The sequence below is a fragment of the Podarcis pityusensis genome (assembly GCF_964106645.2).
Source record: "Podarcis pityusensis genome assembly, chromosome: 3".
In the NCBI taxonomy this organism is placed as follows: domain Eukaryota; kingdom Metazoa; phylum Chordata; class Lepidosauria; order Squamata; family Lacertidae; genus Podarcis; species Podarcis pityusensis.
Genome location: NC_138026.1, coordinates 86,110,772 through 86,137,062, shown reverse-complemented (window position 1 = coordinate 86,137,062; position 26,291 = coordinate 86,110,772). Strand labels below are relative to the sequence as shown.

The 26,291-nt window shown below is 39.8% G+C and overlaps 1 protein-coding gene and 1 long non-coding RNA gene across 6 annotated transcripts in view; one reads left to right on the top strand and one right to left on the bottom strand.

Moving 5' to 3' along the window:
- The window catches only part of BTBD9 (BTB domain containing 9), a 152,446-nt gene that overhangs the window by 28,885 nt on the left and 97,270 nt on the right, over positions 1-26,291 (top strand). The window lies entirely within an intron of this gene.
- LOC308474246 overlaps positions 7,850-26,291 on the bottom strand; it is a 31,471-nt gene continuing 13,029 nt past the window's right edge. Inside the window, exons 3-6 of the long non-coding RNA XR_013984613.1 lie at positions 17,438-17,519; positions 15,673-15,778; positions 14,972-15,083; positions 7,850-8,527 (exon numbers count right to left, since the gene is read on the bottom strand). This is a non-coding gene — a long non-coding RNA (uncharacterized lncRNA). The remainder of the gene's footprint in view (positions 8,528-14,971; positions 15,084-15,672; positions 15,779-17,437; positions 17,520-26,291) is intronic.

The following is a 26,291-nucleotide window of genomic DNA, read 5'->3' as shown; positions in this document are numbered from 1 at the left end:
GTGGAACCTGTGGCCCTCTAGATGTTGTTGGGCTCCAACTCCCATCCCCACTGGCCATGCTGGCTAAGGCTAATGGGAGTTCATTAGATATCCACAGATTCCACATTCCTGGCTTAAACAAACAACAGGTTCTTAAATTGGTAGGTAATAGGGTATTGTCGTTTGAAATTTGGAGGCAAAAACTTCTGATCTCCTCTGCTTGGTCTGCAAAAGCTCACCACAAGTCATTCACATAGCAGGAAAGCATGATATCCTGTTAAGTGTGAATTGGACTCGCTTCTCCTTCTTTCGCCTCCTTTTTGGTGCATTCTAGTTTTTATGTCTGTACTGACTATGGCTCATTAACTAAAGAGATATTTTGGCTATGATGATTCTGGGCTCACCATTTGACATACCTTGGAGTCCTGGGGGTTATTGGTTTGCTACTGGTTTTATTATTATTATTTATTATGTATTTTGTGTTCTCATTTTGTATTTTTTGTTGTTAACTACTTTGTGATCTTCGGATGAAGGGCAGTATACAGAGTTAATAAACAAACAATTTTTAAAAGGAGTTTCACACTTAAATATTTCAGGAGTTGTTAGGTTAATGCCATTTGACCTTATAACTTGTTTTTCATTACCTCTTAAAGTTTAGCCTTGTCACATCTTATAATTTATATAACTTTCAGGTGCCTTCTCTGGAGCAATAGTTCAGACGTGGGCATTCAGTATTTTGTACATTGCTATAAATATTTCATTTATATTTAACTCCAAATGTTCATTTTTTTAAAAAAGCACTGAGCATAGGACTTCATTCTGATTAAACTTTTACAGTGTTGCATCTGTACCTCTCTTCTTTGACATCTAAAGCTCCTAACTTGTCCTTGGTTGGTTTATTCCTCCTGATGTATTTGAAGACTTAATCTATTTTTTGGAAATTAAATGTAGCCACATCCTAAGCATTAGGTAAAGGTAAAGGTACCCCTGCCCGTATGGGCCAGTCTTGCCAGACTCTAGGGTTGTGCGCTCATCTCACTCTATAGGCCAGGAGCCAGCGCTGTCCGCAGACACTTCCGGGTCACGTGGCCAGCGTGACAAGCTGCATCTGGCGAGCCAGCGCAGCACACGGAACGCCATTTACCTTCCCGCTAGTAAGCAGTCCCTATTTATCTACTTGCACCTGAAGGTGCTTTCGAACTGCTAGGTTGGCAGGCACTGGGACCGAAAGACGGGAGCTCACCCCGCCGCGGGGATTCGAACTGCCGACCATGCGATCGGCAAGTCCTAGGCGCTGAGGTTTTACCCACAGCGCCACCCGCGTCCTAAGCATTACTCAGTATTAAATCTAAAGGCTGCCTCTCCTTTTCCGGCTCCCAAATGTAAAGCTTGATGAGAGGCAGAGCAGATACCTCACTTGGCTTAAACATTCACCTGCATGTATTGTCATTCCTTTATAATCTGTGTTCGTGATTGTATTTCCTATTATTGATGATTAAAGTCTGGGTACAACTAAAACAAATAGATACTGTGTTCTAACTCTTTCTAAAACTTAACAGAAAGTTTGAAGATAAATGTGCTTCAGACCTGATTAGGAAACCTTGGCAGAATAGATTCTAGTAGAATGAGGGACTGGAAGAAATTATTACAGATGATTTCAATTTCTAGTAAATTGCAAAGCATACATAACCACCTGAAAAGAGAGCGAGCTCCTTAGCTGTATTTCATCCTGCTTCCACAGATAAGTGTGTAAATGAAAGGAAAATGAATTGTTTCAGCATAGCAAATCTATACTATTTTTGTGGAGTGAAAATGAATGAAATTGAAATAATTCACTCTTGCTTGAAACGAAAAACTATAAAAGTATTTTATCCCTTACTGGGGATCGACATACTGTAGATAAATAAAAAAAGAATGTTAGTTCTGTCCTTGGCTACTGTTGATATATTAAATGCTAAGTTGAGGTTAAAAATTGGATTGTATCAAAAACAAAAAAAAACCCTTATGTAATTTACACAGAAATGTGTAGAATTAATCATTTGCACAGAGAGTCTGTTCATTCTTTACAATATTTTTAGACTGGCACTGTACATTCCTATTATTTGAAGTACCAAACACCATATGAGGGCACGTTTATGTGACATTGTATGTTTACTACAAAGAAAGCCTCTTCTTGTGTGGAAGTAGGTGAAAAGCCAGATCTTCTTGGTAGAAGACACTCTTTAGAGATCTGGAAAGCAAATGGCAACCACTTGACTTGTCCATATGAATGGTCCTCAGTGGAGTATGTTTCAAGCAGCAATCTAGACCAGTGTTTTCCAACCTTGGGTCTCCAGCTGTTTTTGGATGACAATTCCCATCATCCTTGACCACTGGCCTTGCTAGCTGGGGGTGATAGGAGTTGTAGTCCAAAAACAGCTGGAAACCCAAGGTTGGGAAATGCTGATCTAGACCATTGTGTGTGAATTGGGCCTCTGTTGCTAGAGGCCCAATTCCAGGCAAGATCATTCTATTACATAATTCCTATATAATTTGTCTCGTGTGGAAAGCGGCCATAGTGATCCATGATCAACAATATGACACTTTATAGCACAAACGGCCACTGCAATATTAGGGTGAGTTATCAGAAATTTTGTAACCCAAGCCTTTGAAGTGATATTCTGTTTGTCCTTAGAGTTAATTAAGAGTCCTTTTCTTTTGGGGGGGGGGGGTTATTTTCAGAAGCATGTTAGACAATAGATCTATGAGGAACCACAAGGGGCTGCAAATGGAATAGCATATGTTTAACCAACAGGGAAGTTGATAAAGCTTTGAAGGTGAGCAGGATCACTGTTTCAGTTCTGGGAGCAAAAAGTGTTATACTTACTAAGCCTGACTGTGTGTAACAAGTTAAGCCTTTCAAAGGAAAAATACCATATTGTTCGACAGCCATAAAGGAAAAATTCACTCATGGCTTACACAGGTACCAAGGCCAGTGAGTTGTGCCTGTAATCTTTTGAAATAGTTGGAATTGCATGGATAATGATCACTTTATTATTTGTGCTAAGACACCCTCCCCTCCTGCTGTCTTTGCTCTTCTTTAATTCAGGTCAGGTCAGTGGAGTGGGTCAGCTACACAAGATTGACTGAACTTTGGTCTCATTGCAACCAGTGTGAGAAGTTAGTAATGACTTACATGTCATTTTATTTTGATGGGAGCTAGGTGCAGTTAGTTTGGCCCAGATTCAGATGTGCCCTGTACTAAAAAAAAACCTGTCCAGATTTCTAGCCACGCTTTTTGTGAGTATTGTATATTTCTTATTTTATTATGTTTTAACCACACTTGAAAGCCATCTTGGGAGAGACTTTCTGTGCAATGTGATGTATAAATCTCTAAAAAGAAAGAAATGTAAGTGAATGAAATGCATATTCTCCACCTGTTTATCCTTCTCTAACTTTCTTCCATCCTTGTCATTTTTGTACAATTTGAAATTTCAATTGTAGGCAACTTGAGGCAGGAATGTTTGTTTAATAAATGTCTATCCTGCTCCCCCAAAACCATTCCAACACAGCTCACAGAAATTAAAGCAGGAAAATCTGGGTATAATCCCAAATTTTAATTCAGAAAGAGCAGCAATATAAACAGTGGGTTGGATGTAAAGGTTTCATTCATCTGTCAATGGAAGGGAACTTTTGGATTCAAGCCAATGTACTGAAATAAACTGCCTTGTAAATAAGGACATTCTTCTTTCTTATAAGTGTGGGCTAAATTGAATTCCTGTGAGCCTGTGAAAAGAAATGAATGTTGCATGATGACTATCCATATTCCAAGACTTATTGGGCTCTGAGATGGGTAAGAATCAACAACAACGCCTACCACAATTAAAGAATCATCCTAGCTAATAAAGAAACAGAAATCCCTTGCGGGAGAAAAACAGCATTTAAAGCTCTTGTTTCCTTTGTATTATGTTTCCAGGGAAATTGGTAATGTGTTTTGTGTGGGTGGCACAGTTTTTTGTAACAATAGAGGCCCTCCAGGTGTTGCTGGACTATAACCCCCCATCATCCCCAGCCAGCATGACCAGTGGTCAGGGATGAGGAGAGTTGTAGCCCAGCAATATCTGGATGGACACAGGTTAGCTACCGCTACTTTACGTCTTCATGGCTACATGTCTTTCCCTTAGAAATTCTATAGTATTCCAAACAGCTACCTAGCCGTTCCCTTTCTTATTCTTAATTGTTTTTAGTACATTTTTAACTTCCCAGCCTTCTGTTTTGACACCGTTTGCCACACATTCTGAAAAACCTCAGAAAGCATGTTCAAAATATAACATGCAAATTGAGCATATTTGTAAAGTCAAACTGTATACAGTAATACCTCATGTTGCATCTGCTTCAGGTTACTTGTTTTTGTGTTGTGTCCCATAGCACTTCCGGGTTTCGCCGCATGCGCAGAAGTGCTAAATTGCGCTGTGTGTGTGTACAGATGTGGTGCTTCGGCTTTCGTCAGTTACGTGTTATGGACGGGCCTCCGGAACGGATCCCGTCCGTAACATGAGGTTCCACGGTATATTACTGTTCAGTCTTTATCACCTCAAGATGTATAGATTGTGTAACATAGACCCTTACTAGCTGTATTTCAAACAGCTTCACACTATTATACATTTTCCCCAAGACATACTATTGTTTTCGTTGCAACAGCTGAATGCAGCTATCTCACTAGAAGATATTCAGATTTATTTTATTAATTGTTAAATATTTGAAATATTTATAAACCTGTTTTCACTGCACTCTGATCATTGTAACACAAATATCAGTGGCAAAAGAGTTCCTCAGATGAGGATATCACAGTTTGTGGTATCACATTCCCCCTGTTTCTCTTCTGAAGCAAGTAATCAACCAGAGGAACAAATCTTTCTTAGTGCCAAAGCCAGGCTGGAATCTGTAACTGAAATGGATCAAGATAATCAGCTTTATCCAAGTAGATCTGAAGTTGCAAGGCCACAACTCACAAGTACCTTGGCTAAGAAGGAATGTTGACAATTGGGCAGTAGTTGTTCAACAAAACCTCATAGTCCAGGAAGGGTCTTTAAGGAGGGGGCATGTGGCAACCTCTTTCTGTTGGAAACTGGCCCCCTCGGGTAAGGCTGGCTCCTTTTCCCAGGCTTGTCGGGGCCTGTCTCCGGTGACCTACCCTGGCTGGCATCTTGGCAGACCAGGGAGGTCTTGGATAGGCGACACCTCCCTGAGGAAAGGTGCACACCCCCTTCCCCCTTGCATAACAGCAGGAGAAAGAAAACAGTCAGAAAATAGTCTATTTCATTTCTACTTTATTCCTGACCGTGCACTGTACAAAAAGCATGTCCGCTCACTCAGAAACCTCCGAGCAACTGACTCAGTCCTCCTGGACACAAACAACAGGAAGGTCTCATGTTACACAACGAACAAGACCCTGAGAATCGCCTGGAACATCCTGTCCCACGCTTAGACCCATCGTGATGTAAACATCAAACTGCTTGTTCACAGCTGCGTAGTACTCATATCATAACACTTTCAAGGCATCTGGAGCCATCCTATCCCACAGTGAGGCATTGGCCAATCCTTGGGACTTAATCAGTTTGTTTTGGCTAGTTCTAATAAGCCACAATGGGACAAGGATGGAGAGAACATGTAGTTTGGCTGCAGTCCTTGAAGCATCTTGACCATACAGCCGTACCTTAGAAGTCGAACAGAATCCATTCTGGAAGTCCGTTCGACTTCCAAAATGTTCGGAAACCAAAGCTTGGCTTCTGATTGGCTGCAGGAAGCTCTTGCAGCCAGTCGGAAGCCCCATTGGACGTTCAGCTTCCAAAAGAACGTTTGAAAACCGGAATCCGGGAGCCGATTTGTTTGGGAGCCAAGGCCCTGGAGATCCAAGGTACGACTGTATTGTGAAGACTGTAGCTTTGAGCACAGACTGCAGTTCAGTAGTAGAATCATAGACTTGTAGAGTTGGAAGCGTCCCAAGGGTCATCTAGTCCAACCCCCTGCAATGCAGGAATGTTTTGCCCAACGTGAGGCTGGAGCCCATGTTTTGCATGCAAAAGGTTCCAAAGTGAATTGATGGTATCTCCAGGTAGACAAGAAGTCGTCTCCTGTCTGACATCCTGGAGAGCTGCTGCCAGTCAGTGTACTGAGCCAGATAGGCAAACGGTGTCACCTAGGTATAAGGTACCTTCCTGTATTCATATGCCTGTATTAAGCTAAATTTCACTGGCCTCTCCTTTTTCAGATCATTAATGCTTATCTTTTTAAACAGTCTTGTGACCTTTTTATTTTGAAGCATTTCATACTTCATGTTTCTGTATAATTGTCATGATAGATCAGAATGTTGTATATATTCGTACTGCACCATGTTCCCTGAAATGGTCCTTTTCCAGAATGAAAATGCAGTGCTCATTAAATCACTTCCTTAATAGTAGGTGGGAGGAATTGCTATTGATCTAATAGATTTAATAGTTCATATACAAAGTCTGTGGCATAGAAGTAATGTTCTGCAGCTGAATAGCTGCAGATTAATCCTTTAGACAGATTTCTAGAAGCATCGCTAAAACTGGAAAATTACTTTTTTTGCCTCTTAAAGGCATAACTGGGCTAAATGTATTTTGAGAATATTTTTGTTCATGCTGTATTTGTGAGCTAAATCCATGATGGCACAAACAGATTAGAACTAGATGTAGAACTGATATAAAATACCTAATGATCCATGGTAGATTCTGCCTAGAAACCTGTATGCTTCTGCTTTGTAATGTATAGAAATGGCTGCATCACTAAAGGGTATATAGAGGTCAACAGAGGAACAGATAACCACAGCATGTTATTGTGTATGAAGCTCTGTGATGGTTTTGTAAGGTCAAAATGGAAAGTAAGATACTCTATTGTAGTTCTTTTCTTTCATTTTCATGGCATTTTTGAAATAGCTCTGGGTTTCTTTTTGCTTAATTCCACACATGCAATTTCCTCATTGTTAAAATCCATGCTTTCCACAGGCAAAAGCAGCTGTGTATTCTGACTGTCTCAAAATAATTGACTAGAAATCTGTATACAATTCTGAAAGGTGATAAGAAACTAGAAACTAAGAGCGCCTGTGTGATTCTTGCAGTGCCTGTGTGATTCTTGCAGTTAACTGGATTTGTCCTTGGTGGTGAAATAGTTTCATTAAGTTGGTTGGTGATTTATTTATTTAAAATAATTTATACCCACCTCTTTCGTCCTCACTAAGGAGGGCAAAGCGGTGTACACTAAAAACATTAAAACAGTATAAACGAGCAATAGTAAATAAATTGTTTATTACCCCCCCCCCCAAAAAAATCTAATGAACATTTCAGAACAGAATAGTTTGTAAATCATGATGATGTGAAAGAATCCTGCTATTCAAGTTATAATGTAGTTGGAAATGGCCTAGGTTAGTTGGTTGGCAATTTGGCAGTGATTGCACAAATCTCTCCTGGTCTGGAGAACTCCACAGGATGCAGCAAGAAAAGTTGGTTGTTGGGGCAAGGAAAGCTGCTTGTGAGCAGCTTGCTCTGATTAGGACTGGAGGTGAACTGAGGCACTTTGAGCCTTTGTCTCTAGTCCATTTGTCTGCTCCTCCCCCCATGCAGATTCTTAAAAGATCAGTCTTCTGGTCTGAAGGGGGGCACTTCACTATTGTCCCATGTCCCTCCTCCTGGTGCATCCCATGTGTCATTCGCATGGTGAAGTAGTATGGGAGGCATACTGATTAGTTTCCTGGCTCTGCTGTAGGATCCAGTTCAATGGTCTCCTACAGCCATCCTCAGGTTCAGTATGCTTCTGACCACAGACATCAGCCTCAGAGTCAGGAACTAGGAACCAGGAACTCTTATGCAAAACACAAATATCAAGATGAGGAGAGAAGAAAAAATGAGCATGAGAAAATGGCACATTTGTTGCCTGTTTTTAACTCACAACAAACCAAGTCTAAAAACTGGGGGTGGTATCTAATTCTACTCAGAGTACAGTTGAAATTAAGGAGCCTAAATTAGCCGTTCATTGGGTCTTCTTTGAGTATGACAAGCATTGATTGGATACCACACATTGTTGGCAACAGCTTAATGTCCCTAATTTCCCAATTTTGATATGTGGGATATTCAGTATCATTTGGGTCAAATAATGCTGATACTTTTCTTTCTGTAATGATGGTTCTTGTCTAGTGTGTGGTTGTGGGATCAAACATCTTAGCATTCAACTTTAAAATGAACAAGGCTATGTAACTGCTTTTACAGATAGGTTACACCTGGGATCATTAATTACCTAACTATGCTAGTTGAAAGAATTAGTGAAGAAGATTGTAAAGCTCTTTGGTACACTAAATGTGGAAATTCTCACCAGGTTGGATTGCCAAACCATATAAACAGTCAAAGTAGGTGTTTCAACTAGTTATTTCAGTTAGCTTACCAGTGGAATTCAAGGACGGTTCTGGTTCAGTAACACGGAAAATGGAAGGTATAAATCCTTGTAGGGAAAATGGTTGTATGTGTTGAAGTTTTCAAATGCAGAGCCATTTGTTCTGTAGGGAACATAGCTTTTGTAAGCATTTACAATGCATTTTGTAATGATAATGTTAAGCAAATTTACTAATACTATGATCCATAAAAATAGTTAGGTTTACTGAATTTGAAATGTTACCAGATACAATGAAAGCATGTTTCAATGGGAGAATTAATATTCAGCTCAAGAAACGGAAGCATGGTAATAGTACAAGGGGAGGAGTGAGAAATTAAATAGTATCTTTTTAAGTCTGCCTTATTGCTCCTTGCATTGCTCCTGCGGGATTTTTCTACTGTGTGCAAGAAAATCAGCAAGCACTTCTTGAAAAACCCAGATGAAATTACTGCCATAAATTTTGAATTTTTTCCCCTCATGGTGTAAAAACCTTAATTTAGATGGGGAGGGTTTATTACCACTGTTTTCTTGGCATGGATAAATTCAATTAATTTCAGATGACAAGCTCCAGGGTTCTCTGGCTCTCTTCTCCTCCCCGCCCTTTCTCAATATGTTGAAAGTACAATTTGTTATTGGTTTGCCTTTGGCTCTGGAGACCTCATTAAAGGCTAAGGAAAGGGTTTCTATCTCTCTCTTTGACACCTTTCTCTTTTTTGGCTGAACCTCGACTATTTGCATTATCACATAGAATGGAGTATAGGAGGCTTGAGGATAAAAGCTCCTGTATTTATATTGCACATTGCTCAGGAATTGTTGTGGCATATTAATTGCTCTTCTTTTTATGCTTTGCTGCTGTGCTATTAAAGTTGGCATCAGAGGAGAGTGGTGTTTTTTATGATTCATGGGGCTCGTTCAAACACTCAGAAAACCTCAGTGTGGAATGTCCTTGAGGATGCAGCCACAAGGAAGAAGTAACATCTGACTTAGCATGACCATACTAACAGGAACTACCACCAATCAAAGTTTGTAGAAGATTTTAAAAAGTGGGATTTGAACCTGAATCTAAATTACAGAATCCACGGTATTCCACGTGTATTGCATGCTGCATTGTAATAATCATAATTTAAAAGCAAATATAACATTGCTGAGATAAATGTCAACCAGAGTTCTGCTCTCTCCAAATATTTAGTGGGAAGTAGTGTGATACATGCTAAGACTGCCGTGCTTCAGCTGTGCCAGCAGAGCACTTAAAAGATTAGACTAAAACTCATTAAATATATTTTAGCTCAGTATTTTTAGGGTTGCCATCTTTCAAAAAAAGTAAAAACCAGGACACCAGTCGTTGAGCTTTTTCAGTTGGCTTGCCTAAGATCCTGGACAAAAATTGCCCCCTGATGTCATTTCCGCCTTGCAGTGTCCGGGAAAATCCGGGTGTACGGCAGTCCTATTTACTAAGTATCTAAGTAGATTAGTTATTGTAAAGGAGAGATGGGAACGGTAAATGTGATTATGTCTATCGAGTTTGGTTCAGGGTTCCCCTGGCTTAAAAACTGAGAGCCAGCCTTCAGAATTGGCACTCACTTGGTTTACTTCCTCCTTTCCCTTGTTTTATCAAGCCAATGATGTAGCACACAAATGATGTGTGATTCATGCTAACCACATTCTGTTGAAGTCAGATTTAGTAATACCATTTCAAAGCCTGATTTTATATCTGGTAGTAGTAGTAATTATGCTTAGCCTTAACCAAGTTCTGTACTGGTGCACTTACTATGGTTAATGCAAATAAGGGAAGGATGGGAGGTGTTTGTGCAAGAGAAGGGATTGAGTTCATGCTGACAAAGTTGGTCCTAATTTGCAAACCATAGTTGTATCTGTACCTGACCTGCGTGACCTGAAACTGTTATTTCAAAACTGAGACTTGAACTTGAAGGTGGGCTTGCAAACTGGAAAATAAGTTCAACTTTGTGTCTGTGGTTGGTTTGTTCCTTTGTGTGTGGCAGAGGCTAAGCTTGTGAATAGAGATTCCATTCAAGATATGGAGAAAAGTGGCAGAATATTGGGTTGAGACAAAAATATTGACCTGTTTGTAGAATGTGAAATACATTGTGATGTTGATATTGCACTCGGAAATATATTTTGTTTTTGTTTTTGTTTTAAAAAAGAACCCATTTCAGGGTAACAAAACTACAGAAACCATTTATTTATTTCATAGGCTAATATAATAATGCTAAATTATTTCTATAGTGTGCAAGCCGATAGGCTTTTAACTTCAAAGGTATTGTCAATGTTTTAAACACATTTGGCCACTAGAGTGTGCTGTGTCTCTTCAAACTTTTTCTGATTCAGAAGTAAAAGTGCCGCCTTCTGTATTCCCAGTAAGCAGATAAAAGATGTATATTATATAATGCCAGATCAGTCCATGCTTAACACGCAGTCTTTAAATGTGGACACTTGTTTGAATGACAGTAATGACTTTATAGTACATTAGTTAAAAGTTTAATATAGAATAATTTATGATAACATTTATAATCCATTATTTAACTAGACAAAAATAATTTACGGTTAACATTGTTTTAGTATTAATTACAGTAATATGGCTAATTCAACTGAAAACTTTCAACTGATTTCTTTTTTGCACCATAACCAGACTTATGACAAAATGAGCCTAAATTCTGAAAGCAGTCAATGCTTTGAAGTTGTTCTTTTAAGATGACACTGTCATTCGCTCTTGACCATTGCCTATTGGAATTCATTTTCTTTTTTGTAAGCTGATGTCTCCCATTTCAGCTTTTAATCTTCTTTTCTTGTTAAGTGAGGATTTGTGGATGCAAAAAATGTATGCGTTGGTGGATAAGCTGATATTGCCAAACCGGCAGAATAAAGTTTTTATTTATCCATGGCTGGGAATCCCCCATCATGTGAATGCTCAGCATTAGAGCCCGATAGTCAATGGTATAACTGTCATATAATAATAAAGCTATCTAAATGGAGCTATGACAGTTTTCAAAAAGTTGAGCTTTTCTGAATCATAGGCAGCATAACCTTTGACTCTCCAGATGTTACTGGACTGTAACTTCCATCATCCCTGGCAATGCTGACTGGAGCTGATTGAGATCCACAGGTTAGCTACCCCTGATGTAATGGGACTTTATAGTGTGGCATAAAGAAGAGTCCTTGCCCCAAGGAACATTTCTCCAAAATTTGTCCAGGGACTGGGGCAATAGAGGGAGGGATGGATGAGTTGTAAGATGTGCAGGGCTGATAGCAGGTTTGATAGGGCCATGGACTTCTTGGAGCCACCCCTCCAACCTTATTGGAGCGGAGACAGGTGGCAGCATTTAATGCATCACATATCCAGGCACCCAGTACTTCCTGAGCCCAGTGATGTTCTCTAAAGAGAAGTGCTGAGTGAGGCAGCTGCCAACACCTTCCTTACCTCCAGTGCCTCTGGGTCCCACCCTGATATGTACAGCATGGTCAAGAAGCAAAGCCATTGGGGATAAGGAAGGTGATGTCGTTCGAATTAGGCTAGTGGTGATCAGATGCTTCATCAGGTGCTGCTCTTTACAGCGCTGGATCATTACCGAAGAAAGAAGACATTGTCGTCCACAGTGGGCCAGGGATTTGCCCAACCATGCTCAAGCTGGGCCTGAACTATATATGTGTATACACATGCATGCACCCACCCACCCACAATCTCTCCCTCTCTCAGCTTTGTGTTTGGGGTGCAGTAGTAAAGGTTGGGGCAACATTGGTAGAATGCCCATTTTAGCTCATAACTTCAGTTCAAGTTTAGCACAATGTACTTGCAAGAGTCCCTACTTAACATTTTCTGATTCAGAGAGAAGCACCTGCATAATTTATATTTTGAAAGTGTCATAAATATATCCATGAAGAGCCTTTAACCAATATGAACATTTGAGCTTTTAATGGGCTTGTTTTGCATTGTTAGTAAAATTGTGACCTTTATAAAAAGTTCTGGTTCCCGTTAGACCTGTCATCCAGCCCAAAGACTAATATTTTAGAATCTCCACATATTTGCCCATGGTTTCTTTCTCTAGACACCCTGTCCACTTTGTGTGAAATTCAACTCTCAGTGGCGCATCTATCTTAAGTGTAGGTATAACTCATACTTAAAGTAGCCTGCCACCCATGCAGTCTTCTCAGGGTGGGGTGGGGGTAGTTTTTTTGGGGGGGGATATATTTTCTTTGCAGCCCTCAAACTACACTTCCAGCCCCAACCCTGTTTGTTTACCTATGAAAAGAAAAGACAGATGACTGATTCCAGTTGCACATTATCTATTTTTAAATTTGAGAAGAAGACATTAATCAGTTACTACAGCCTGCAGCCTGAGCAACAGATTCTTACGAAAGCTTGCTTCTGGGCCTATTTCACCAAGGTAGAATTAATTGTCTGTTTTCTGTATTTAAAATACCTTGTAGTAACAACTCCTTCCATATCATTTCTCTAAGGGTGTAAACATTGCATACTGTTTTCTCGTGGTTTCATCAAGGATGAATATTCTTCATTAAGTTACATAATTATCTCTCAAATATCAAACTTTATACTAATTTAGAATAAATTCTGAAGGCACCGCGTTATGCTGAAGTTTATTTCTGTGCTGCCTTTCCGCCAAAAACAACCCCCAAGGCAGCTCATAAAAGATAATGCAAAAGATAACTCAAGCAAAAACATAATATCTTACAACATACAAAAAATTAAAATGAAATCTTAGCATTTTAACAAAAAAAGTCTAAAATGCATTCATATTATTGCCAAAAGGCAAAAGGACAGTTCCTGGAAAGATGTCAGAGAGAGCAGAAGCAGGTGCCTCATAAGGGTCCCAGGCAGGGGAAGTGGAAAAGCTTGCCTCTTATTGGTCCAGTAGTCTCTCTCCTGTAGCAACCCTGTGTTCCTAGCTGCAACTGTAAACCCTACACTGTCATCTGAGAATCTCTTCTTACTTTGGATGTGTCTTCCCCAACCTGGTGCCCTCCAGATATTTTGGACTAATTCCCATCCTTCCCAGGCATCATGCCAATAGTTAGGCATCGTGGGAGTTTTAGTCCAAAACATCTAAAGGTCACCAGGCAGGGAAGGGCTGATGTGGAAGCTGCTGCAATGCTGCTCCATCCTGTGCCATCAGAGTAATTTGAGAAGCTCCAGGAGAGAACGGAAGAGCCCATGCTGCGGCACTGCTTCATGCCATTGTCTCTTCAGTTTATCGGGGATTGTATTGGTATGGTTACATTGGCTAGGGCTTAGGCTCTTTCCCACATGGCCTGGGGCTGCTTACATAATTCCAGATGAACTAGAAAGGAGCCATGTATATATGGCAATTACCAGAACTGTGCTGATTATTCCACTTTGCACCTTTTGCAGAGCACTTACAGCTGTGGTTCCATGTATTGGGCAGAGTGAGATAGTAATGTTTCTGGGCTGCAGGTATAGGAGGATGTTTGTATGTCTGACTGTTTTTCCAACCCCTCCCCATTAAAAACAAAAACTTGGGATACCCTTCCACACTGTAGTAAATGGACACACCATAGAACCATAGCATAGAAAGTGATTTAGGCCTAGTGTGGTTTAGTGGTTAGTGATAGAGTAGAACTAGGAAGGCCCAGGTTCAAGTGCCCACTCAGCCATTGGATGACCTTGGGACAGTCACTGTCTTGCTGCCTAACTTGCTTCACAGGATTGTGAGATAAAATGGTGGTGGAAAAACCGTGCATATTGCTCGGAGCTCCTTGGAGGAAAGAGGTGAGATAAATGTAATAAATACAAAAGGTCTGACTTCAATGTAAGGCAGATCCCTATGTTCCAAATAGATCTGTGGGGTTGACAGTTTTATTTTCACTCCCTTTCCAAATGATACCCAACATGTTTACCCCTTTTATCCACTTGTAGACCTCATGGATGAAATCAGTTGTACATCTAAACAAAGCTGTGTTAGGAAATTGAGGGGTAACAGTTCAGTATAGACCTGAGTTCCCTGAAAATGCAAAATGTAGTTGCATAAAGAAACTGCTGGGGTTGAAGAAGAATGGTAGGAAAGCTTGGATGCCTAATTTAAAGATAATGATCTTGAGTTGTATCCAGTGAAGACGTCCTTTTAGTGAAAGGGTTTCTACCTGTGCAACAGGACCTCCTCTCTTCACCTGTCACCCTAAATCTGCTTTGTAGGGTTGGGGGAGCCTCCAGAACAAATTTTGAGGGGACATGGGAAAGAGGAACTCCTATTGCACAGGCAAAAGTCATTGCATTTAACTGGATGACTTCTTCGGATACCATCCTTTTTAATGATTTTTTAGTCAATTTCAACATCATAGCATATAACATACGGCCTAAGCAATGTATCTGAATAATAATTTTTTAAAATCATTTGCTAGATTATTTTGAATTCAGTAATTGTAATCCTTTAAAAATCAGTATTTTGTTTAGAAATTTCTACTTAGAGCCATCTGAAGACTATTCCTAGATGGGAATGTGGACTGTTCTGACTTTAAACCAAACACAGTGCAGAAAGTCAGAAAACTGCAAACATTTATTTTTGTTTTGCTTGTATACCTGCTTGATTTGTATTACAAAAACAGATGATATGAGAAGAATATTCACTGCTTTATCCTTTGCCTGGAGGCCTTATCTCTTGACATTTTCAAGGTCAGCTCTACATTTCATACTGTGGGAAAAGAAAAGAAAGGCATATTGGAAACAATTGTTCTCTTTGTTTTATGTTAATTATGCAGCTTCAATAAATGTTGGGATTACATTGAAAATAACAACTGTAGATAAGATTTTGCTACTTGCAAACTGAAAATTAGCAAATGCCTTTCTGTAGATATATATCCCATCCTATCATACAGGCTCAAGGTGGCTTTCATTTAAGTACCCTCTTCTCTTGGGGGGTTGTATCCTCCTGCTCCCCCTTCCTTGAGGTACCATAATAATCACATGCCCAAAGATACATAATATTATGTAGGGAACAGTGGTGGCTGTCCTTTTTTCAGTATATATGAGCTAAGATGGCTCTTTTTGAATCTCTTGATATATCTGTTGCTGTTGCTGTTTCATGCTGACTTCAGGGTTGAGTGAGAGGTTGATATAAATGCAAATGCAGTGCTATGACTCCAAATGCTGCTAAATATTACTACTAGAGTAGTGGAATTTGTGCAGTTTCCTTAGGACAAGTTGGCAGGGAGATATGTTCCATAATGAAGCACTGCTAAGCTTTGTTGATTGACTCCTAAGGCTATCCGTGAGCAATGTACCTGCATTCTCGGAGGCTTTCAGAAGTTGTCACTAAGCTTCGTTTTCCCTTGTCATTATTGACAAGTCTGTTTGTAACATTTCTTCTAGTCCACAAAGCAGCTTAAACTCAATTAAGAAAGAAAAGGTTTCAAAAGGCCAGAAGAAGAACTGCAGTTCAGTAATAATATTTTCATATCATTAGTTGCCGTATTTGCATTGATGCAGAAATATCTATTAGAAAGGCTTATTGCTCTTTCCATGTGAAGCCATCATGTGTGCTATAATGTCTGGCTTGACACTTCTTTAACACTATTTTTTCTTAACATTAAGAAGAAATTGTCAGCATTTATGACAGCAAAATGAGGTTGTTTTTGTTCCGTATGGAAATATTTCTACCTATTCTCATTCTCTTTGCCCCCTTTATGTTATTGGCATTTAACTAGTGGGAGACAGTGACATCGACCCTTCGCTGGTAATTTGGATGATAAAATTGCAAACTGATTCAACACTTCTTTTGACTTCTGCATTTAATAAATAATGCAGGACTGTCAAATTCTTGTGATTTAGTCAAGTATATTTTAACAGTTCTTTCTCTCTAATGTTGCACAAGGTTTTATGGATTCTTCTTTGTGGGATCTATGTCTTGGCAGTGCTGTTTTCAAAATGCTTTAGCTGGAGAACTGGCACTCAAAGGGGAAGTCTTGCTTTATCTGCATGCAGCTTCCCTAAAATATGGATTTTTCAAATTCAGCGTGTCTTTAAGTGTATCATTTCAGGAAGTGAAACTTAATTTTTGCAAATTTCTTTAGGGGGGTCTTAAAATATGTTTTTGGGTATGAGGAATTCAAATCTGCTATCATTTTTTGTGATTTGACAACATTTAGCTTGATAAATCTGTGTTTGATTAAAAAGCATATAAACTTTTTTTGGAAAACCAAAGAATTTTAATTTTACTTTCTGAAAATGTCAGGCAATACTATAAAAAAATTAGTTCCTCTGCATAAAACATAACCTACTAAGCATACAACATTACCTTGTAATCATAAAACAACATTAGAAAGTAATGATATCTGTTCATAAGATAAAACAACATTAGAAAGTAATTACATCTGTTAATAAGAAATTTAAACAAGGTTTCATCAAGTCTTGCTTTGATTCGTTCTTGTACATCAGCCGCCAACTTGCTGCTATACCATGTAAGATTTTCAGTGTTGTTTATATGCCAGAAGAACCTAAAACTCATACCATCATAATTATACACCATAGAGCAAACACAAAACCATCTTTAAAATGTTACTGTTGTATCTGCATTAGGCTCATTCAGTATGTACTTATATACTAGGCAGACCTGTTGGGCCTCACAGCTGTTCCTGAGGATTTGAGTGCAGCTTAGGGTGCACTTCTGTAAAAGATTAATAGAAGAGGGCAAACTATAGTTCAGGAAAGTCTGCTCTTACTGCTCTCATTGAGGAACCCTTGATAAGTTTAAGGGTTTTAAGTTTCAATTCCTTGAAACCCGTTCGCTTGCAAGACTTGGATTAGTCCACAAGAACCTAACTTTTAGCCAAGCTGCATGCACAAAAGTATAACCCACTGAAGAAGGTTATATTATACAACTAAATTTTGTTTAGTTTTTTTGTTCATTTCTTATTCATCAGCATTACATTTATATATGTTCCAACTTTGCTCTGAGGAGCTCAAGGTGGCATTTATGGTCTCCTTTCCCTCATCTGTTATCCTTACAACAATCCTATGAGGTGGGCAGTGACTGGCCCAAGGTCATACCTGGAGTTTCTTGGCTGATTCGAACCTTGGTCTTTAGGATCAAGTCTTCTTAATATTCCTGTACCTTCCTTTTTTCCACATTCTGGAAAGATGTTGAAGTGCATAAGCTGTGGGAGGGGAATAACCTTTTCCCATGGGTTTGGACATTTAAGGAGCCCATTGTTAACAGTCCTGTGTGGAACTTTTAAGGTTAACCAATTCAGGCTGCAATCCCGAACATACTTAACGGAGAAGTCTCCATGGAATGTACAGTTTCTTTGGCATGAACCCACATTAGAAATTGTGACAGCAGGGACCGTTTCTGAAACAAAGTAGCACACTTTTGTAGTTTAGTTAGGTGTTGTTTGTAAAACTGCAATGCTTATGTGTCCACAGTACAGAGGAGGTTGGAGAGAAAGCCAGAATAACTTGGCCACACCTCTGTGACCTCGGAGCTGCGGCAGGTCTAGCTGGCATCAGTCACTACAGCCTGCAGGGCGCAGATCCCACAATGCAAAACCTATGGAGCCTTACAATTTTACAAGGTCATCTGAAGAAGAACATAGCCAGCAGATTGTCTCATAAGATTTGGTGTGTAGTAGTGCGGTTTGCAATGGAGAATTACATCCCAATCTACACATTGTCCAGGAATTGTGGATCAAGTGAGTTTGGACCCGGTGAATTTCTTGAGCATTGTTAGTGGGAAATAAAATAATTAGCTATTGTAATAAAAAGCACAAACTCTTCAGTGCTGAAACAAAGCTTTTAAAAAGAGGGAATTTAATGGAAGAAAGTGTGGATTCCCCCCCCCCCAATTTACAGCTTTATTCATTGCATATTAAAGAAAAAGGAGTGAATCATATAATTAAATGTGACTTTACTTCTACCTAGTGACATTTTCGTTAGATTGTTTGAGGTGGGAACTTTTCAGACAAGATGCCCACCCTTTAAAAGGTGAAATAAATGAGTAAGAATTATTTGTGCACTGTTTGATGGCCAGGTAGACTTCAGTCTAACCCTGTATTTGTTGAACTATTCATCTACAAGCGTGCACGGATTCATGTTGTTCATAAATGAAATTTTAGGGACCACTTCAAAATTGCATGCAATTCAGCGACATGGATGATATCCAATTGTAGCACCCTGTTTGTGCAAATGGGAGTTCCTCTTCTGCCTTCTGCCTTCTGCCTTCAGCCCCTCCCCTAAATCTACTTTGGAGGGTTGCTGGGGAAGAGGGGCATTGTAGAGGAAAGGCGTGAAAGAGGAAAGTTTGGTCATTGGACCTCTGCTCATAGTACCAAAACTGAAAGAGAATTACTTTGTTTCTCAGTTTAAATTAAACCATATAAACTGCAAATTCCTTTTTGTTATACCTGCACAAGAAAATAGGATAGTGGGTTGGATGTAGGTAAATTTTATCGAATTTGAGCAATTGTTGACCTTTATAAATGTGAATACAATACATTTGGTGTCAAAAATACACATGTGGATGATGACTTATGATACAAGCAGTCTGCAGAGCTTAAAAGAATGTGGAAATGGGGTACCATTGACGATACCTCCTGGAATAAGCTCCAAGATAATTCTCCTATACAGTACAGTAAGCCCACAACATAACGTGCACATTCAGCTTTATGCTCTTGATGGATTCAGGAAAGAAAAACAACCCAAGGGAACGTCAAAATAACACTATATAAAAGCGGTCTGCTCAACAAGGTGAAAGTTGTGAGAACATATGGACTGAAAAAGGTGTAAAACCTTTGTTAAATCCACTACACCTTGGCATCTGCTCTGATGGTTTTGTGGGCAAGTAATTAAATTCCCTTAATTTGTAGCCAGATCATGTAGTAAGTGAAGGTTACTCAGTGCCACTTCATCATATGCAAACTCTAAAATGCTGTGGAAGGTAATAAGGTGACTCATCAGTGAAATATGCTAGATATGTTTTCCTTCACTAATTGGGCTACAAGGACTAATAACACCCATGGTACACCTTGGTTCATCCAAGCAAAGTCCCATCTGGTAGATGGGAGAATGTGCTGGGATCTTGGCCATTTATACTGTGTCTATATTGTTTTCTAGCTCATTCACTATACTGTACATTTTTTGCATTTCCACTTTGAAACATTGGTTTTTCCCACAGGATACGTTCTCTTATGTACAGCAATAGCCACCATTGTAGCACTTACACCAAGCACCTATTCATTAATTACGTAGCCCCTGAGATTGTATTTAGGGTGAGCTCAGAAGAGTTTCTTCATTCCTTCCTGCATCTTTCTTGTGAGTGGCAGAAGTTGATGTGAACACAGGTGTGCAAAATAAAACTAGTCGGTCCAACTCACTTGTTAATTTTTACCCACATTGAACAAGCTGTGGAGGAGCACAGGGGAGTGTGTGGTAGTTTAAGGCCCATCCACAGTCTCAGGCCAGGCACAATCCCAGGGATCAAGTAATAAATGACCAACCCCCATTAGCTTCAGATATAATAGTCTTCTCTTCACCAATTCCCTTTAATCATTTTAAGATAGCAGTAGAAAAACTCAACCAGTACCATACTTAGGCAAAAGCCCAGATTGAAAGCAAGACTTGACAACAAACTAGAGTTGTGGTAGTGGAAGGTGTAACCTGCCTAAAAATTGCTTCCAGAAGGAAGAAAAGTTTTTCAACTGTTTAGACATTTTTATTTTCTCCACGAACAGTTGCTTTAAATCTCCATGTTGGGCTTACTGATTTGTTCCAGGCCATGTTTTTAAAGAGTTACATGCAGTGAGTGGTGCTGCCCTTTTAGTTGATGTTTTGTGTAAGAATGTACTATGAAATGCATAGAAAATGTTCAATAGTAAAAAGTGTTCAGGTATGTCCTTAAGATTTCTCTTGAGAATTTGTTAGGCGCATAGAGGTGAAGAAAATGCAGCAGGCTTTGTTGAAATATTATCTCTTGTTTCCCCATAAAGCATAACTTGTGAAAGAATGGAAGGGAAACTGTGTATCACTGACAGGTTCATTGCAGGCTCTTCTCTGGTAATTTACATAAAATCTTCTTCATAACTTTTTTTGAGCTTTAAATCAAATGCAAAGGAGAATAAGATGGTGGGAATGTCGACAAGCAGAACCTGTCCACATTTTCCAGAACTTCTGAAATATTGAATATCTCCATTTCTGATGAATTCAGTCTAGACGGTCTCTCATTTTAGCTCAGTCAGCTTGGCTTGTCAGCTTGTAAACTCTGATAAAGGAGAAGAACTCATCATTACTTCCTGCAGAAATAGCTAGCTGGAAACAAAAATATATTTTTTTTCTGCTGAGGATTGTTGGAAGGGCTAGAATCCCTTTCACTTAACTATAAAACTTCTTGGAACTGGAGACTGTGTATCTTCTCCATAATGAGCCTTCCTCGAGGTGCTAGGACTAATGAAATTCAGTAGGGCAGCATGGCAGCTGAAAACAGAATCCCCACCCCCACCAGAGAATACTTTTTATGTCGCTGGAAGATATTTTTATTTGGAAAGGGAGAGAAGTAGTAAGGGGGCTGTCTTTCCCCTTTTCTAGCTCTGGAGGGCAGAAGGGAGCAGCATGAGCCCCAGGCTTGCTGTGGCTCATCCTCATAACATTAGGCAGGGATGAGTTTGAAAACATTTGCTTCCATATTAATTTAGCTTTTGACATCCAAACCTAGACGAATTATGACTAACCTGACTATGCTTTGTTGAAACAAGCTACCCCCTCCCTGTTTGGTGTCATCTGCAAATTTGATGATCATCCTCTCAATTCCTCCATTGAAGTTTTATAAAGACGTTGAACAACAACAGGCCCAGGACAGAACCCTGTGGCACCTCACTTGTCACTTTTTTCCAGGATGTTGAGAAATCATTAATGAGCACTCTTTGGGTTCATTCAGTCCACCAGCTGCAAATCTACCTAACAGCTAAGATTAAACTATATAACTAGTAAGATTAAACTATATAACTTGTAAGATTCAACCGCATAACTAAGATTAAACTTTATAATTAGCCTGCCAGAGGTGAACCCTTGTTGGTGTAAAGTGCTTCCTAATTTATTGTTTTACCCAAATCTGCTCTTCAGAAATGATCTGTGGCTTTGTCAAAGTCCTATTACATGCTTCCCCGCTAAACAAATGCAACCCATATTTCTTAAACAGGAATTTGCAGGCTTCCCATGTCAAGTTATGGTGAATGAGAAGATTATATACATAATTAATTCTATTAGCAGAAAGCACCTCTTTTTCATGTTAGTATAGTTATTGAACAATTTCTATGCATTGCTTGTTATAAGTTGCTTATTAATATTTTTGTGGAAGGTTGATCTGTGGAGCTCTAGAGTGGATTTGGTCTTCAATGAGACCTGGATGGGACTGGTTTCTGACCAAATGGTTTGCATAGCAGGCTGGTTATAAGTCATTTGCTGATGGGCTTTCATTTAACACTGATATTCCACCTGTTATGGATGAAGGCAAGCTCTCCTCTTCCTAGCTCCTCCGTACCCAGAAATATTCTGCGCCTAGCTTTGGTTTAGGTGGGGACAAGTGCAATATCTATAAATGGTTCTACTGCAAATCTTATTTTTGCCTGCCCCATGCCATCCATTCAGCTCTGCATTGATTCTGGTTATAGAACTGCAACTCACCATAGACATGAATAATATTATCCACTAGAGTTTTCCCCATGAGTCACTTACACCTCCAATGTCAAGGAGTGAGTGGGGAGAAGTATAACCAGTTAGCTCAAGGAATACATGAGAGTTCAAGTACTGGAACTTGAACATATTTTGCTATCTGTTTTCTTTTTTTGCATTGTGTCACTTGTACTCATCCTTGCAAACTCTCTCTTACATGAAAATGGAGACTTGGGATATAAATGTTATATAAATGTCTGAGTCCCCTTCTGAGGCACTTCTGAGGGAGTGCCTTTTGAACTATTTTCTGGGACTGTGCGGATGTCCCCCTTCCCACGTAGGGTTTTTTGTACTTCAGATTTGCTGCTCTCTAGTCAGTGGCGAAGCTGCATGCTCTGGCACCGGGGGTGGAGAGCAGGCGGGGGCATGGCTGGCGTACGTCCTGGGGGGCGTGACATGTTGCCTGCGGGGGCGTGGCGCCCAATGCGGTGGGGATATGCACAACACGTGTTGGGGGTGTGGCCGCGATGGTACCCCCCCTCCCTGATGGTGCTGGGGGCGGAGCACCCCCCGCCCCCTGTTCCTCAGCCAGTGCCTCCAGTTTCAAGTTTGAAATTTTCTAGACTTTATTTTGGGTTTGCTGGATCCCCAGAAGTTTTCACTTTATATCTGTTTTCCCTACCCTCCTTAGAGCGTCTTAGTGTGAGTTAATTAAAACAGCACAGAAAAATAAGTTTTTTGATCACTTATAAAGAGTTCACATGACATTATTATTTAAGCCAGGGGTGTGGAATCTTATTTATGTTGAAGGCCTCATTCTCTCAGGCGCAATCTGTCAGCAGCCACATGCTGGTAGTGGATGGGAGCAGAGCCAAGCGTGGCACTTAGCATTTTCTATTTCTCTTTTTCTCTCTCCTGCTCTTGCACATGCACACGCAGAGCAGAGGAGGGTATGATTACCAGGAGTGGCAGAGGAGGGGGAGCAAGAGTGAGTCCACAGTGTCTAAAGGACCAGAGTCCCATCATTGATCTAAGGAATATAGATATGGACATCTGTGCATAGGCAATCTGTAATGGAGAGGGAGAAGATGTGCAGGACTATGAACAAAGTCCCAGAATCTTTTGAGAAGAATGCTGACTTGCTAACACACTCTCAGACAAAGATTAGGTAATTCAGATCCCAAAAATCTGTGAAGGAATCCAAAGGGAGATAGTTTCATAAACATTTCTAATATCCTCCCATAACTTTGCCTTCTATACGAAGCTATGAACAATTGAATGCACAGAGAGTGCAATACTTTTCCTGACTCCAATACTTTTCCTGACTTAGCAGTTGGTTGTTCTCTGTCCCTTGGTGGTTGTGCATTTTGAGAAGAAGCTGCTGTTCACGTTTTATAGATCAAACAGCAGGTCAAAATATAACTAATGCTATTAATATTTTTCAGACTACTTCCAAAGGGACAGCATAATAAAAAGTTACTTGATTCAGAGGACCTGTTAGCAAGAAAACAGTGTGTCTACATTAATAAATCCACCTCTGAATCAGCACAGCATAACTCAGAATATCAGTGAGATGGTGGTACAGACTGTTCATCACTATAGGTGTCTGCTAGTAGTTTCTATTCTTAATATTTGTACAACTAAGCATTGCATATTGGAGGCTTCCAGGATGTTTTCAGACTTGGTAAAAGGCAACAACTCCTTTAACTGATACTAATAAACGGATTTTTAAAAAGTTTATCTGACTATGTTCAAAGCAACAAGCAAGTAGTAGGTCCTCTGCGTGGAGGAGGAGAAGAAATGCTATTGGGTGACAGAGAGAAAGCGGAAGTGCTCAACACCTACTTTGCGTCTGTCTTCACCCAAAAGGAAAGCAGTGCCCAACCTGGTGATAACAGAATAAACAATGCAAGGAGGGAGCTGTAGCCCCAGAAAGGAATGGGGGTGGTCAAGGAACCACTAGCTACTTTAAGTGAATTCATATCTCCAGGGCCTGGTGAACTGCACCCAAGGTTACTAAAGGAGTTTGTGGATGTAATCTCAAGAGCCTGTTTATAATCTTGGAAGATTCTTGGAGAACAGGTGAGGACCCTTCAGACTAGAGGTGAAAAAATGCCCCCATCTTCAAAAACCAAACAACAAGACCCAGATAACTACCAACTGGTCAGCTTGATGTGGACACCAGAAAAGGTAAAAGAACAGATAGTTAAATGGCCAGTCTGTGAGCACTTAGAAAAGATTGCTGTGATTACTAAGACCCAGCATGAGTTTCATCATGCCAGACGAACCTCATTTCTTTTTTTGATGGAGTTACAAGCTTGGTGGATCAGGGGAATACTGTTGGTGCAGTGTAACTTGATTTCAGTAAGGCTTTTGACATTGTCCCACATGACATTCTTGCCAAGAAGCTGGTAAAATGTGGGCTGGACGAGGTAACTGTTAGGTGGATTTGTAGCTGGTTGACTGACCAAACCCAAAGAGTGCTCACTAATGGTTCCTCATAATCCTGGAAAACAGTGACAAGTGGGTGCCACAGGATTCCAACTAAACACCAGGAAGAATTTTCTGATGGTCAGAGCTGTTTGACAGTGGAATGGACTCCTTTGGAAGGTGTGGACTCTCCTTCATTGGAGGTTTTTAAGCAGAGGTTGGATGACCACCTGTCATGGATGTTTTCGTTGAGACTCCTGCATAGCAGGGAGATAGACTTGATGACCCTCAGGTTCCCGTCCAACTCTACAATTCTATGATTGAGAAGTCCCTTAAGGCCTAATTCTGTCACCGATCCAGTTACTGGCATTAGCTGAGCTTAGGTGAAAGGTTGTTAATATTCTCCCAAATTCTGCAGCATTTAATTAATGGGACTTATTTCCCCAATTTGTTAAAGTATTAACTGAAGTTCTTCAGAATCACACAGTTCTGCTATTTACTACATGTATTGATTAGCTTTTATTTAAAGACACTTGGTTTATAGTATTTTAATCTTGTTGCTCACATTTATTCGTCTGAGTAAATGGGATTTCTGCAAAGACAGTAAATAATGGCTCTGTTCTTTTAAAACTTGAAATAGATTGCTGAAAATTGAGGCCTTTTGGTGCATTATGGGTTAGGTGAGAGAACAAGGGAACAAAATGGAAATAGAAAATGTTGCTATGTGGTAGTTCAATTCCTTAACTTCAGTGAAATGTAGGCTAAACAATTTTAGAAGCATAGCAAGACCGTCGTCAAAATAGGAAGACCAGTAATTCTAATGATTATAATCCTTTAATTGTAATAGTGCCTATTAAGTCTTGATATATTTAATTGTCTATTTAAGTGTCTTTATATTTAATTTCAGCTTTCACTCAAATATAATTGTGATATGCAAATTAGAGGGAAAGAAATTAATAACATTGATTTAGTTCAGCTTGAGTAGAATTGACAATTACTAAGAGAATTTCACCTTGCTAGAGTCTGGCACAAACCAAACTGAACACAATCATGAACGATACTGACACAATCAAAACATTCACCTGAACACACAAAGGGTTAAACAGGGATTGCGCAAGGTTGCACACACAATTCCCTATCCACAAGGAAGGCAGAGTTGAAGATGTTCCTGATGTTGCTAAGGAAAAAGGGGAGCCAAGTTGTGGGGTGTATATGTATTGTGTGCATGCACATAATGGATCTTTTCTATTGGAGGAAGAGTAGACGGATCTTGCAAACATAGATAGGCCTATTTAGTTGTTGCTTTCTGAAGCAAGATTTCTCCTCATAAACTGTATTGGGCCTTTGCATCCCCCATCCCGTACTGTGCAGAGAAAATAATGAACAGTTGTGAATTGCAGTTATTGTAGAATTTATCTAATCCCTCAATCTGTTCCTGGATTGAAAGAAGAGGATAGTTTGCAGATTTTTAGAAATCTTTTATTTGAATAAACTTTGTACACCATAATGGTTCACTGGTTTACTCCATTTGATGAATGGTGGGTTCTAGCACCCATGGTTATTACTGGGTTCGGATTTACTCCTTGAAAGTAACAAGTGAACAAAGCATTAATATTACTACTTTTGTAGCCCTGCAAGCAAAATGGAGAAATAGAACTCGTCAGTTAGACAGGCGGGGGATAGGAAATGAGCTTCAGGCTTGCTTTCTTCAACTTAATCAAAACATAAGCCTTATTCTCACCTTTTCAAGGATATGTAGACTTAATGTACAGAGGGGAAGGCAGAATTGGCTGCTCACCCTTTCCAGATTCAA